Here is a 15,938-nt window from a genome sequence, read left to right as displayed (position 1 = left end):
AAAATGTGGAAATAAACGATTTTATTTATAAGAAAAATAATACCACCAAGAACAGTGAGTGTATATACATTAGAAAGACTGCTGGAATAACATTAGGGTTTTTACTGTCTGTACCTGTTTATGTGATTGTAATTCTTGATATTCAAACTCTCCTTTTGTTATTCTGTTTGGTTTTGTTTGGTTCGTCATGGGGCCTGGACTCTTGGCCTGGCATTGTCCCTCAGCTCTTCAGCTCAATGCACTCTACCACTTGAGCCACAGTGCCACATCCCGCTTTTTCTGCTTATGTGGTGCTGAGGAATCAAACCCAGATCCTCATGTAGACAAGGCCAGCACACTGCCACTGAGCCACCTTCCCAGCCCTCCTCCTCTTATTCTTATTGTATGTAATCCAACGCTGTTTATAACTATGCATTCAATGTGGGAAATCCAGCTTCAAAGATATCTATGTATTTTTTTTCCTTTTCAATCACAACATCGTCATTATCAGGCTACACTGTGGTCATCATCCTCCCCATCAAAATTATTATTAGCAACATAAGTGCTAATTATTGAATGTTGGATATGTGTCTATGATTTTATTTGTCTTTTGATTAATAATTTTAATGTTACCACTGTGCATGAATCCATATTGAAATTTTGAACAAATAAAAAAAAACCTAAACCATATCAGGTAGTTTGACTATGTGCTTATAACAAATTATGGAATAGATTTTTTGAAGCATTGCAATTTCCTAATCAGTATGAATTAACTTCCTCTCTTCCCCTAACTACAGAACCTTTTCAAGTAATATACTGTAAATGTTACCATAATATCATGTGTATATCTAAAATTCCCTTGAAAGTAATAAACTCTACTTTCTATTGAAATATTAGTTATTTTATTCTAGGAAACTTTTAGAAAAATAGACTGTATATCTTTGAAATGAAAAAGGTCAAAAATAGTAGCATAAAATTTTTAGAGCGAATCTGTCCTCTCTCTTTCTCTCTGTTTATATCTGTCTTCTCTCTCTATATATAAATGTTATGTGTAGAATAGTATATTTTTAGAGATTATTTGTCCTCAGAAATATATACATATATCTAAATTTATGTGTAGTATGATATATATTATAGTGAAACAAGTATCTCAAAATATAATTAAAATTAAAAAAAAAAAAAAACTTCATGAAATCAAGTGCCGGTAACTCACCCTTATAATAAGAGCTATTCTGGGTGCTGAGATCTTAGAATTGTTTCCGAAACTAGCCCAGACAGAAAATTACTTGTTAGATTCTTATCTTCAATTAACCACTAAAAACAACACCCACAACAAAAAATGTAGCACATTAATTTCACAAAAGCATCTTTTAACTGCTGTGAACATTTCTTAGAAACATGAATACATACCCCTGGAAAATGTTAAGTAAAAAAGTATAGAACATTTACGTCCATGTTAAAGACATGATTATTTAGATTATTTAAAATATTTAGGTAATGATTAGAAGTTAAGAATAATGATAGATAAGTCATATATTGGGACTTATTTTTTTATTCTATTTTACAATTGTAATAAAATGATATTTATAATGATTATATAAAATTACTCTTGCTTGGTATTTGAATTATCATAAGTGATAAATATTGTTAAATGATTTCCAAAGCAAAGGAGTATCAATACTTTTTTTTTTTTTTTTTTTTTTTTTTTTTTTTAAATTGTATTTTATTTTATTTGAGAACATACTGTACAGAGGGGCTACAATTACATGGGCAGAATAATGCATACATTTCTTACCAAGCATTGCAGCCTCCTCCTTTGTTTACCCTTCACTTCCCTTCCCTGCCTCCCCCCTCCCCCCACCCAATTTTACCCCCCTCCCCCCACCCAATTATACCCCCCTCCCCCCCCCACACCGAAATTGTAAAGCTGGTTTTGACATGACATTTTGTACTTCTCATTGTTGCAACAGGTCCACCTGAGTCCTTAAACGATTTGTTTGTCCCCATCTCCTCCACATGATATACTGATATCAAATATAGTGAAAGCGGGGGTTACACTGTGGGGGAGGCCTCCCCCACAGAATACTTTTTTTTTTTAATTTAATTTAATTTTATTTGTGAACATACTGCTCAGAGGGGTTACAATTACATGGGCAGGATAATGTGTACATTTCTTACCAAGCATTGCAGCCTCCTCCTTTGGTTTACCCTTCACATCCCTTCCCAGCCTCCCCCCTCCCCCCCAATCCCAATCCTTCTCCTTCCCCCTCTCCCCCTCCCGCACCGACGTTGTAAAGCTCGTTTTGGACATGACAACTTGTACTTCTCATTGTTGCAACAGGTCCACTTGTATCCTTAAACAACTGGTTTTTTCCCATCTCCTCCATAAGTTATACTGACATCAAATATAGTGAAAGCAGGGGTTATACTGTGGGGGAGGGACATACAAAGCAATTGAGAAAATGATTTCAAGGCTGGTTCACTCTAAGTATAAATTTGTTTTCTTGTTCTAGTTTTCCTATGTTAGTAGAAATTAAAATTCCAAAAATGTAATGGATATTAGCATTTAGGAATATCTTCATATACCCTAATATTGGAGTCCCTTCAGTGGAATTATTTTATTTCATTTGTTACTTTCACAAATAAATCAAGATGATTGTGTATTTTGTTATTTTCACTGCTTTTGGCTTTTATCTTGAGAATACGTTTTTTCTAGAAAACTAGAGATAAGCAATTGGATTGAGCATGTAACATATGACTTTCATAAAATGCAGATGCATAGATTTGTGTCTTTTGTCATTTGCTAAAAGTTTCTTCCAGAAAAGTTTCTCAATTACTTAGAAGTTTTACCCCTTCCCCTCCACAATTATACTGACATCAAATACAGTGAAAGCAGGGGTTATACTGTGGGGGAGGGACATACAAAGCAACAAAAAAATAATCATAAATGTGTTAGAAACAATCGCACGAAAGAAAAGAAAACATTTGAATACCAACCTTAGGGTTCATTTCCCTAACATCAACTTATCTGACCTTTTCTGCTTGACTCAGACATATACTAGATATTGCAAATAAGGGAAACCATGGGAAAACAATAGGGATACAGGTGGACTCATTTCAACAATGAGATGTACAAGTCGTTATGTCAAAAAATGAACTTTACAACTTTGGCGGGGGAGCAGGCAGGATTGGGTGGGGGACAGGGGGAGGATGGGAAGGGATGGGAAGGGGAAACAAAGGGGGAGGCTACAATGCTTGATAAGAAATGTACTCATTATCTTGCCCATGTAATTGTAACCCATCTGTACAGTATTTTCACAATAAAATATAATAAAAAATTACTTAGAATTGATGCATAATTCCTAGGTATTCCAGTTATCACATATACTTTTGGATTGAGTTATCTCTGTATAAACCCAAACGGACAAAATACCCTCAAAATAAACAGAAATCACATCTTTGTTTTAAATGCAGTAGTTTACAAAGAGTTTTTAGCCAACAGCAAAACATCTTTTTAGCTATTCTGCATTTTGTGTGAAGAAGCTTTAACAATAGTTTTTTTTTTTCCTGACTTGCAATTCACTTACAATATATTATCTCCTTTTATTGTATACATTTTAGTGCTTTGGAAGTGAATTGTGCCTTCATAGGTTTTCAAAGCCCGATTTTCACAAACTTGCATTCCTTCAAATAGAAATGCTGTAAATTTTAGAACAGGCATTAAAAATAGATATAAAATTCAGTTACAGGAATTTGCCCAGCATACATCCTCTGTAGTTTGTCTTTTCAAAATTTTTTTTTGAGGATCATTTCCAGGGCCTCACACATACTATTCAAGTTCACTGTCAATTAACTACATTCTCTATCCAAAAAAGTTTTTTACTTCTGTTTAATACATTCATAGAAGTGTAATGCCTGGATCCTATAAAATTCTCTTTCACCCTTTGAAGACTTGAAAACTTATTTGCTAAAATGATTGTAGTATTATACAAATCGATCACTATCAGAAGTATATCAATTTCTCCACAAATGCATTACTACATTTTGTGTCCTCTTTTAATATTATGGACTTATTAGTGAGTTTTTATTATTTATTAGAAACTAAAAAGGAGCTTATTTCATATGCTCCTCCTATTGACTATTAATCTGCATATGTTATTTAATAAAATATACTATTCAGGAAAAAATTTATATAGAATTAGAAGATATAAAAATACTTAAGTTTCAGGGGCTGGGAAGGTGGCTCAGTGGTAGAGCGATGCCTTGCATGCCTGAGGCCCTGGGTTCGATTCCTTAGCATCACATAAGCAAAAAAGAAGCCGGAAGTTGCTCTGTGGCTCAAGTGGTAGAGTGCTAGCCTTGAGCTGAAGAGCTGAAGGACAACGCCCAGGTCCAGAGTTCAGGCCCCACAACCGGACCCCTCCCAAAAAACACTTAAGTTTCAGAATCACTGTAGCATTAATATTGTAGCATTAACAAATATATGCCCTCTATCTGTTGGATATGGTTTCGTTTCTGTTATAGTGTCCTTGGAATTATGAAAGGTTATCACTTGATATAATCCAGTTCTTGCTTCTCTTTAGCTACTAATGTTTTCCATGTCAAATTTTTAGAAACCTTTACTAATCCGATGTGATGAATTTTTACATTTATGTTTTACAGGTTTTTACATCTCACATTTAGTTTGATAATCATTCTTTGTAAGGTTTGAGGTAGGCCAGGTGCTGGTGGCTCACGCCTGTAATCCTAGCTACTGAGGAGGCTGAGATCTGAGGATGGTGGTTTAAAGCTATCCTGGGCAGGAAAGTCCATGAGACTCTTATCTCCAATAAACCACTAGAAAACTGGCAGTTTTGCTGTTGCTCAAGAGGTAGAGTTCTCACCTTGAGCTGAAGAGCACATGGACAACTCCCAAGCCCAGAGTTCAAACCCCATGACTGACATACATACACACAAACAAAGGATTGAGGTAATATTCTAAGATCATTCTTTAAATCTAGAGAGGCAATAGTGCCAATATAACCATTTAAGATTCTGTTTTTATTTCATAAAATCTCATGGCATCCTTTTCAAAATCGGTGGAACATAAAACTAAGAATTTATTTTTGAAAAATCTGTTACCTTCTTCTATGCGTCTGTTCTTATAATAGAACTAGGTTATCTTCACTAAACATGGTAATACGATTCAAAGCTTGTATGAAGGCTCAACCTACACCATTTTACAAGATTGTTATGAATTCCTTGAATTTACATACGGGATTATTGAGCAGGTGGACCAATATACTCCAGAGATATCTGGATGTTTGATAGTCACTCATATTTCGCACCTTGTGGAAACACAAACCCCTGATATTATATATAGATAAATGTATTTAGAGATTGCTCAAAGCAACTAAAATTAATTTAGGAATGAGTTAAGATTTAGATAACATTATAGCATAATAAAGCTGAATGATAACGACTTGAGCTGTACTGCAGAAGAGAGAGAGATAGGGAAGAATGGTGGATCACATAGGAGCTGTATGTCATTGGTATTGTTTCAAAAAACAGAAAGATTTCAGAGAAGAGAAGGAGAAAAATAAAGTGTCCTGAATCAAGTTTCTTTTTAATCCACCTGATAGTTTGGACTGAAAGTCAGATAACATGGAAAAAATAAAATAGAAAACAAAGCATTGTATAGAGCTGTTACAATGTAAAAAAGTTGTAATAGGAATATAATTCATTTCCAAAGAAATAAGAGAAAGAATAAAACTAACAATTGCTAATGTGGATAGAAGATGGATCACATTTTATCATATATAATTTTAGAAAAGCATACTAGGAATGAAAAATTTTAAAAGTCATAACTTAAAACACAATTTGTATTATAACTAGACAGTATAGTTCAGTGATAAAACTTTGGCCTAACATATGTGAATCAATTGTGTGATCTCCCAAGCATTACAAAGTACACACAAAGCACACACACACAAAACCCACATAAACACACACACACACATAGCACATACACATATTTGGAATATTGTTATTATCATATTAAACAGGGAAAATTATCACAAACAGTAAAAGTATTTTAATATATGAAATCATAATATTGCTCATACTATTTAAAAGTTTAGTAGAAATAAAACAGTCACAAGATACTTGGATTCTTATAGATTAAGTAAATTTAAAATTAAGAAATAAAAGACATGAGAAATTTGCAAACAAGTTTTAAATAATAAACATTTTGAAACATGTATACTTTTATTTTGATAAAAGATTGATGTTACTGGTGTTTTAACTCAAGATTTAGTATATGATAACCAGGTGCTCTATATCTTGCTAGGCATGGCTATATCTCTAATCATTTCACTCTGGAAATTTTATAAGGTCTCAAAGTTTCCCAGTCTCTCCCGAATTACTAACCCTATTTACACTTCCCACCATAGTTAGAAAAAGGAAACCACAAATCACTATGTCCAGCTCAGTTTTTTTTTTTTTTTTTGGTCGGCCGTGGGGCTTGAACTCTGGGCCTGGGAGCTCTTCAGCTCAAGGCTAGCGCTCTACCACTTGAGCTACAGCACCACTTCCGGTTTTCTGGTGGTTTTTATTGGAGATAGGAGTCTCACAGTCTCTTCGTGCCCGGGCTGGCTTTGAACCGCGATCCTCAGATTTCAGCCTCCTGCATAGCTAGGATTACAGGCGTAAGCCACCAGCGCCCTGCTTCCAGCTCAGATTTTTTTTTTAATTCAAGTATAAATATTTCCAAAAAGTGACCATGTAATGCAGCCTTTTTTAATAAAGTATGTGCTTCTTGAAAATACAGTATTCATTACCTGAACAAATATGTTTAGAACTTTAAGAAATTAAATTTATTTAAATTCATCAACCATATAAAATTTAAGAAAATAATTTTTAAATATTCACATGTTAACTATTTTGAAAGAAAAATATATCTCTGAATAATTTACATATGTTAAAATTATGCAAAACTAAATTAACTAATCCTATAACTCTGAAAAAAGAATAACCCTAAAGAAACAAAAGAAAATAATTAAATTCAAAATTTAGAAAATAAAATGAAGTGTACTCTTTAGTTGACTTAAATAACTGTAAGCCCTCTGTATATCAAGTTTATAATAAAAAAATGCATGAAGAAAGAAAAGTACTCATTGGTCAATATCGACAGGAAAAGCATCAGTAGTTTTTTTTTTGAGTGTGCAAAAAAATCAATAGAAGCGATAAATATGTTCCTTCCATAATAAATGTACTCATTACTTTATTTAGATAACTGTATCCCCTCTGTAAATTACCTTTACAATAAAATTAAATTGAAATTAAAAATAAACTAAATAATATACCAATTAAGAATTCATAGAGAGCTAGGAAGTTGGCTCTGTGGTAGAACTTTTGCTTTGCATGTTTGAGGCCCTGGGTTCAATTCCTCAGCATCACATAAACAGAAAAAAAAACTGGAAGTGGCAGTTTGGATCAAGTGGTCGAGTGCTAGCCTTGAACTAGCCTTGAGGAACAGCGGCCAGGCCCAGAATTCAGGTCCCATGATCCGACACCCCCCCCCAAAAAAAAAAAATCAGAATTACTAGAAACCATTGGTTTAAAACTTTTTTTAAAAACTGCCCTAAGTACCCAAGTAATATAATTTGATGATACTATTTAAATACTTCAACTTCAGCAGAGAAGCCAAAAGTTTAAAAACTGTTACATAGTAAATTAATAAATCTGAATATATTACTATTAATAATAATCATAAGATGAATTTATAGTAGTAGCCAAATAGGTAAGAAATGAGGCAATTTGCCATTCGTTGGATTTAATATGTGAGAAAGAATTTTCTAGGTTTCTTAAAATATATAATCAGTTTAATGAAGAAACTATTCTGTCACATAATATGATAATTAGATGAAGCTGATATTAGAGCAAAGAGCAGATTGTACTAAGTTTTTGCATGTTAAAGTATATGCTTATTTTGGTTGTGGGAAATTGTGTTCAATTTGGGTATTGTTTTTGTAGAGTGGTGTCATATCATTGGTTAATTTTAGGATATGGGTTCCCTTTCAAAAGAACATGCATCTGATCTGAATTTTTAGCCTTCCCATTATCAAGGGTATAAGAGTTGCACACCAAATTGTCTTGCTTCCTAACTTGGCTGGCCTGGATTCGGCAGCCCTTCCAATCTTAACATGTAGATAGTGCAGGATGGTGGAAATGATCCAATGCACCCAACTATAGATTGAGAAGGAAGTCCACTAAACTTTTGGCCTGGGTTCTGTTCTCAAGCCTCCTCAGTAGTTAAGAGTTCAGATGGGAGCCCCTGGTGCCAAGCATAAGAGTATTTCTTAAAGCAACTAGACATATATATATATGACTTAGGCATGTGAACACCTCAGGACAAGAATAAAAAAGCAGTGAAGTATCGAGGACAGGCCCAATTTTAACTAGCTACTTGGAGGCTGAGTAAGATTAGCTAGCTACTCTGGAGGCTGAGATATGAAGACCACTATTCAAAGCCAGTCCAATCATGAAAATACATGCGATTATCTCCAAAAAACCAGAAGTGGAACAATGGCTCAAGTGGTAAACCACTATCCTTGGACACAGAATCTTAGGGATGATGAATGAATAAATGAGCACTTGCACATGAGCATGCGTGTATACACGTGCATGTATACACACACACACACACACACACACACACACACACACACACACGCACACACATGAGTATTTCAATGCGAAGTTCTTTTTTTACCTTGCTGTACCCTATTTCCCTGTATTAGTTTACAAATTAACAAAATCAGCTAAGCACCTATTTACATAGAACTCATCATGTTTCTCTAAAGTCAACTCTCTTTTTAGAAGCATGCTTTTATTTGACCCATATGTAAACTATTCAGGAGTTTGATTCTTCTCCCTCAATTCTGTAGAATTAGATGGTTGTTTAGCTTCCCCCTAGAAATACAATTTTGTGAAATCTTGCATCAAGCAATGTATTTCTTTCACTAGAACGCAAGCCTCTGTCAAACAATTAATAATAGGTTTTTCTTCTCTTTGCTTTCATCTGTAGTTTTATTATCTTCATAGATTTTATGATGATCTGTCTGTGCATGGCAAAGAGTGCTGTGAAAATAAAAAAACCCGTCGCAGCACTTATCATTTATGTACCATCCATAGATATGAAGATGTTTAAATATTACTGAAATTGCTTTGTAATAAGTCATGTTCACCTTGACTATCATGAAAAAGAAGAATTGGTTTCTCAGCACTTTAGGTAAGAACTTGATTGAAAGAAACAAAAGGACAAGTGAGGAACAACTCAACACATACATTCAAATGAAACAACACAACCCAAGAAAACAAATTAATTTAGTAGTCAAGAACCTGCAGGAAATGCAAAGACTTAAAACAACATCAGCTATCACAAACTTCTGAAAATCCTGACTACATGGGAGTCTACTCTTGAGAGGATAGAGGTTAAAGCCCAGACTAGACAGAAAAATCAGTAAACAATGCCATGCACCTGTTATTCTAAATTCCAGGAAGAATAACATAACATGGACTGAGCCCAAGGTCATACACAAGGATCTGAAAAATAATCAGGATAATTTAGCGCTGGGGACATGACAAAGTGGTAAGAACACCCATTTAGGTGGCACAAGACACTCAATTCAAACTCTAATATTTGGGTATGAAAGTAAAAAGCTATGATTTTAAATAATTGGAATAATTGTAAGATTTGAATATTTGAGTGGAAAAATGCATGAGAGAGATAGAATGAACCCACATTCCAATGCTTTCAACTTAAGTGAAAATATTTTATGGTACTTCACACAAAACAGAGTTACCTTGCAAATGAGCATGGTTGTGCATTTGGGTGATGGAAATACTTCAATTACACAGGTGTACATTAAATAGATTTTATTTGGGTAGATTGTACTTCTTAAACTAAGAACCTGGATGATGTCCCTGAGATTTTTCTCTCAAGGCTACCACTCTACTATTTGAACCACAGTTCCAATTCTGATTTTCTGTTGGTTGTTTGGTGATAAGAGGCTCCTGGACATTCTTGCCCAGGATGGCTTCAAACTATGATTGTCAGATCTCAGCCTCCCGAGTAACCAGGATGCCAGGCATGAGCTGTCAACAGTTTTAATAATTTGGTAAATTGTACAGTTACTGAAATTATACATTATCATTATAACCTGCATAATATATGTGAGTATGTATATATCAATGCATACCGATAGAAATATTTTAACATATTTTTGTATCTACAGTACATTTATGAAATCATCCATTATAAAATAAAATGGAAAAAAGTTAATAAGGAGCAAAACAAAGGAAATTATCACATGTTTCTTGTTGTTGAATGGAATACGAATTCAAGAATCAGGTTGGGAAAATCATCTCTACGTTAACAAAATGGATAAGAGCTATTAATTCCAATCCATCTATTTGCCCATGTTGTGCAACCTCACACATGAGTGTCAAAATAAAACCACACTTTTTGCCTGTGCTTTTACCTCACCGGATATAATTTACGGGTTAGATGAAGTAATCAAATAAAGATTAAAATAATATTATGTGAGGCTATGAATTAGAGCTGAACATGATTTTAAATATGATAATAGCTAATTAAGTTGCGTATTTCTTACGTTTACTCTGTCATGTCCCTCATTCCCACATTAGGAAAGTACATAGAAGGTTCTCACTAAATTATATGTACAATTATGAGAAAAATGTTTTGAAAGAATATGGGCACAGTGGTGTTTTAGCTTATTGAGACCTGTAGGGGTAAGTGTGTTTTTGAGGACTTGCAATACATTGTGATGAAGATGAAGGGAAGGATGTTCTTATTCTGGAAAACTGGATAGAGTATTGCTCCCACAAAGGAAGTGATGAATTATTCCAAAACGTAACAGTAAAATCACTTTCACAATCATGTTCACTGCTGCACTATTCACTGTAGCCAAGTTACGGAAACAGCCCAGATGCCCTTTGACAGAGTGATGATTAGAGAAAGTGTGGCACATATACACAATTGGATTGAACCCATCCATTTTGAAGACTCTTACATTATTTGCAACGAAATGGATAGATCTAAAAATATATTAATGGAACTAAGTCAGAGCCATATTTGGAAGCTAGAAATTTATACAAGTTTACACAAAAATATTAACCAAAGCATGCTATTTGCAGAGGAGTATTTCAAAGGTGTAATTTCTTATAAAATTGAACTTTACTCCAACAAACTGAATACCAGGAAACTATCACTTGGAATATGTGAGTGGAAGTCAAAAGGAAGGAATAAAGAGAGATATGGAGGAAGAGAGTGAAGGTATAATATTCAATGCAGATAGTATGAAACTAGAAAAAATTAAAGTGGGGTGAGGTTTGGAAGGGTGTGGAAAAGTTATATAAAGATCCATTTTACTTAAAAAAAACTGATATGTTGAATGAAAATTCCCTTATACAAGTATTTAAGATAATAAGAATATAATTAAAAACAATGGAGATATCTGATCTTAAATTCTATTTCCATCTCTTTTAAAAAATGAATTTATTTGCTCTATAATTTGATGAGAGGGATGGATTTTGTGGCTAGCTAGATCATTGCACATCTGTCTCTCCCTCTCTCCCTTTCATGGTTCTCATAGGTAATATGATTGCTCCACAATTATCCTAATTTATTTTGCTTTTGTATTTTTGGTTGCATCATTTCACTTTCTGCTCTGCCATATCCCAATTCATTTACATAGAATACATTATTTCCTGTTTTCTCCTTCTTAGAATAAGCTGCACAAGAAGAAAACACTGGTCCTCATTTTCAGTCTGTACCTTTAAATACGGAGGAAAATCTTTCCTCTGCTCTCTACCAATTCCCTACTCTCCAGTTAGAATAATTTAGAATAGTAAAAATGAAAAAAGAGAAAATAAATAATAGTGAAAACAAACAGATGCAGAAAATTCACCAGATTTTTCTGACCATTTCATCCAATGTGAACTATTGGGGAAATACACGGAGAGCTCATTCTCATTGGCACTCAAAGTCTCTGGTTAGGCAATTCTGATGAAGTTGAGGAACAAGATGAAAAAGTGAGAAATGGTATCAATTGCAAGAAAAAAATGAAATAGTATCCAATCAAATTTCTTCTTTTTCTGTTGAAAATAATCACCTTACTACAGTGCAGAGACTACTTTCCAAAAAGACCACTCATGTGATTACTAGGGATGACGATGAGTATACCCCTCTTCATCGAGAAGCCTACAGTGGACACTTACATATTGTCCATGAGTTGGTGGCTCAAGGCAGATATTCATGTAATAACTGCGGATGGCTGGACATCCCTGCACAGTACTTATACATGGAATAATAACAGAGTGGCTTCTTTATTTCATCATGATGCAGATACCAATGGCCAAGTTAAAGGCCTCTTGACCCCCTGCAACTTGCTGCTGGGAATAGATATAGCAAAGATACGCTGGATCTCCTTCTGTTGAACCATTATATCAAGCCAGGTGTGAAGCACAACTTGGAAGAAACTGCATTTGATATTGCCAAAAGGATAAGTATGTATCACTACCTCTTTGAAGTTGTGGAAAGCTGTACAAATTGTTCTCCTAAGTCCTAATGGATCAGTTAAGTTTCTTAAATTTCAAAATTGCCAGTCCATCCTATGTGTCCATAGAAAATATTTTCACAATACAAAGCAACAGCAATACCTTACTTTAAAAATTCATGTATTCCATGGTATTCTTCCAAGTGAATTGCCTGACATTGATGTCAAAATATATTTGAGTTGTTTGTATACATCTATAATGATTTCTATAGAGTTTGTGATTTTTTAAATCAGAAATAATTTTAACTTATCTATTGAAATGAGTAGTACAGAAACTAAAGATATTTCTGGTGCTTGTCTGAAAAAGTATATTTTAAAATATTTAGTATTCTGTTTGTATAATTTCCATAATCTATTTCATTCGCTCCTAGATTTAATACTTTGAATTCGACATTGTTTTATAATACATACGTTCATTAATAAATGTGTTCTTTCAGATTGCATTCCATATAGAAACATTTTAAGATTCTTTTAATTCCTAGGTCCTTATAGAATTTTATTTCTTTGGGATAAAATGACAATGTTATCTTATTTCAAAAGTTTTATAAAGTTTATGCTATGTAAATGCCTTTCTAAAACGGTGAAGATTGAATACACTGATGTCAAATTAACTTTTATTTCTATGAATTACACATATTATTATATTTGTATATTTGTAATCAACTTTTGAATAACTGTTTTTCATTTCTTGCATCTGAATAATGAAAAATATGGAATACTTCACAAATTATCATATCATCCTTGTGCAAGCGCCATATAAATCTCTGTATTGTAATTCGGGTAGACCTGCTGCTGAAGAATGTAGTATCCTATAAACTTAAGTAATTAATGATGCAATCTTAAGACAGGCATATATCCTTGGTTGCCTATTTGTAACAAGGAAACCTTATTGTTCCCAAAATTGCTATTCATCTTATTTCTGTAAAATTCTGTGTATGGTGGAAAAAACTTATGTTGTTTGTTCGATTGCTCACATTTGCAAGTTTTTGTAAATGACTATTTTAAGTCTTTTTCATTTGAAATTTGATCATACTTTGAAGCCTTTATAGATAGGTACAAAGGTGATGGATTTTCAAGTACTTGTTTATTAACTGATTTAGCTTTGTTGAGCTAATGGATTCAAAGTAAGCCTTGCTTAAAAGCTACTTCTAAACTTCTGCAGCTTAAAATTTCCCAAATGAGGTCTTGCTGGCACAAATGTCTCCTTGACCTTTTACCCTTGCTTCATGTAGGAACAGCCCAACCAGAATGTCTTACCCTGACAGCATAGATTGTCTTACTGGAGCAAAACTAATCTTAGTTACAAGGGATTATAGAGAGATGAACAGTTCAGACAGAACTGTTCGGACTAGAAGGTATTTTTTTCAAAATATAACTGCTTATTACACCCTACTATTTCAAAAGTAACTAAAGCCAAGAAGGTGAAAATATTGTTCTTATGCATGATTACCTAATGTCCTGGCCTGACTACCATCCAACCAGGCAGGAAGTTACACCACTGATTTTCTATCACCAAATATATTCCATAGCTCCAGGAGAACTCCATATGTTTCTCCTCGTTATTAGGCCTTAAATTGGTAGTGTTTTAATCACAGTGTTTCCTCTTGCCTCTAAGCTGTACATCCCCGAATGGTAAAGCTTTAGTTCTAATTCTACCAAACAATGAGGTAGAGGTAATGGAATAATACTTTAAAACAGTTGCCTTTGATTCCCTAACCACAACAGAACAATGCAAAACTTTTTCTTATAGATAATTATATATTTTATACATATATGTGTTGATTTTATATTTCACACAGTGGATCTTACCAGAATTAATTGATAATTTGATAAATTAATTTATATTATTCCAACAAATAGATTGGAATATAAATAATCAGGATTAGAATATATATTAGAATATAAAAAGTATCAATGCAAGGTTTTCGGTATAAACTTGTGATACTTTCTAAGTGTTCTTGGTCTTCTGAATTCACATGGTAAAAAAAAATGTTGTTTTCCTCTAATCTATAAGGGATTTTACTCTGCTGCTCTGTTTATTGTTTTAACTCGCTGGTCCCAAATTGTTTTTCTCCATATTTCTGAAGCATTCCTACTGATTATACTCAAATTTTGCTGATATGGTATCTAAAAGGTATTATTCTTCTACAGGATCCATGGGTCCTAGGATCCCAGGTCCCAGTTATCTGCATCATCAGATAACTAGGGCAAAAGTTCCCACCTATGCCCATGCAACATGCCAAGAGAAAGTAATTGAAGACACATCTCAATTTCTCATTTCTTATATTTCAGGGCCCCAATTCCTTGAAATGCAGGAATTAGCAGTGAGCAATTGGGAAATGCAAGGCAACTTAAAATGCAAGATGAAATAACAAAATGTGAAAGTACAGTAATTCAAACTTTCAATTTTCAGAAGACCATGCCATATGAGTGAAAAAGACCACAAATGTCACAAGATTATTTGTAATACCCTTCTCCTAATGATTAATGAATGATTTCAGTCCAGTATCAGCAGGCAAAAAAATAGTTCCTGAATGATAGATCCATAATTGGTCTACCAATGCTAGGAATACTTGAAATAGAGGTCAAATATAATTCAAAAAACATTAATTGAGAAGATCCTTAGTGCTTCAAAACACTGGTACTTCAGTAAACTTGGTTCTGTAGTATAAAATGTTGTCATTCTCAAACAAATGATAACCTACATTTAATCTGCTGAAAGTATATTCTTTTTCAAATAAACTTTTAAAAATCACATTTGCCAAAATAACACTTTACAAGTGATGATATTTAGTGAGGTTACTAGTCTTTCAAGTGTAGGGAGCAAGTTTCTATAGAGTTGATTTATTCACCCAGCACTAATGACAAACAGGTTCAACCATTCATTAAAGTGTAGGAATAGTACCCCCCACCATTTGTGTTTTTCCGTAGGTGCCTTTGAAAATTTGTTAAATAGATCAGCCTCCAATATTTCAAACCAAAACATTAGCTAATAAATAAATTTTATCACATAAGTACATTTTAAAAATTCATGAATAGTTGCCTTATCATATGGTGTTTTATGTTTTCCCTATATGTCTAACATAGTAAGAAATATGACTTTAAGTCTTGAATATGGGTACTCATCAGAGATTTGACAAACATACAATCTGTCTTCTATTTCTATCATATTCCTCTACAGTAGTAAATTTTAGATTTCTTCTTTTGCCAATACTTATAGGTAGTTGAAAATATTATCCCATGTAAAATAAAATAATCACACACCACTCTACAAAGCCATTTATAAAAACTGGTAGTTAGGAATACATTCTAAGCCATTTTTAAACTTTCTTGTTGACT

Source organism: Dipodomys merriami, unplaced genomic scaffold (genome assembly GCF_024711535.1).
Source record: "Dipodomys merriami isolate MVZ:Mamm:240054 unplaced genomic scaffold, mDipMer1.0.p SCAF_659, whole genome shotgun sequence".
NCBI lineage: Eukaryota > Metazoa > Chordata > Mammalia > Rodentia > Heteromyidae > Dipodomys > Dipodomys merriami.
Note: the sequence above shows the minus strand (reverse complement) of the source record.